Genomic DNA, 830 nt, shown 5'->3' with positions numbered 1-830 from the left:
ACGATGAACTCCTACTTATCACAATGTATTACTTGTTTACATTACTGAGCGTTGTTACGATAATGAAACATTGGTTATAACTGTGGTACATGTCCCCATACATTTGAACACCGAGATTAACTCCTCTATTTAACATATTAAATGCTCACATTATTAAAAGATATTACAAAGACTGGTAAAAGTTGGGTTGTAAATGACCTCATGCTCGCTTTTTTGAAGACTAATGAAAACATTGCTTAAGTCGATTAATTTCTCATTCGCATCATTAAGACATTATAAAACAAGCGCCGAGAACAGGGGCAAAAAACACGAGCTTTCTTCCACACCAGAACCTTCGAAAGGTCTGGGTTTAACTCCCGGTTGACACAAAATAGTTTTTAGCTTTTTAAAAACAGCAACCCCGATTTTTTCCCCAAAAAGGGAAAAAAGGAAAAAAAAAAAGCAATTTTTGCAAAAAAGGCCCACACATCGCTTCACAAGCCTATTTCTTTCAGCAAACGGATCTACTCAAGAATGTAGAACTCAGAGAAATGAAATCTATAAGGACCGGGGAAAGAAGTTTTAAAAACCCCCCACGCCCAACCCACCGACCCCGGCGAAAGAGGGACAGGGCGAAAAGCAAAGCCCCGGGAAAGAAAAAATAACTCATTCCCAGAACTGGGGCCCCAAATTTTTACCGAACCAAAGAAAAAAAACAAAATTTCTTAATTATTAATATTTAAAAAAAACTAAATGCAAAAAAATTTTTTAAAATGGATAAACCAATTTGGTAACCACAAAATTTTAAACCCTTTTTCCAAAAAAAATTTTCCTTATTTAAAAACCCCGGG

At 35.8% G+C, this 830-nt stretch overlaps 1 protein-coding gene across 10 annotated transcripts in view; it reads right to left on the bottom strand.

The window, feature by feature from the left end:
• LOC119586377 (endophilin-A-like) overlaps positions 1-830 on the bottom strand; it is a 42,420-nt gene that overhangs the window by 35,856 nt on the left and 5,734 nt on the right. The gene's annotated exons all lie outside the window — the stretch shown is intronic.

The sequence above is a fragment of the Penaeus monodon genome, chromosome 21, assembly GCF_015228065.2.
Source record: "Penaeus monodon isolate SGIC_2016 chromosome 21, NSTDA_Pmon_1, whole genome shotgun sequence".
In the NCBI taxonomy this organism is placed as follows: Eukaryota; Metazoa; Arthropoda; class Malacostraca; order Decapoda; family Penaeidae; genus Penaeus; species Penaeus monodon.
The sequence above is the reverse complement of the archived record's forward strand: the minus strand, read 5'-3'. Positions and strand labels throughout refer to the sequence as shown.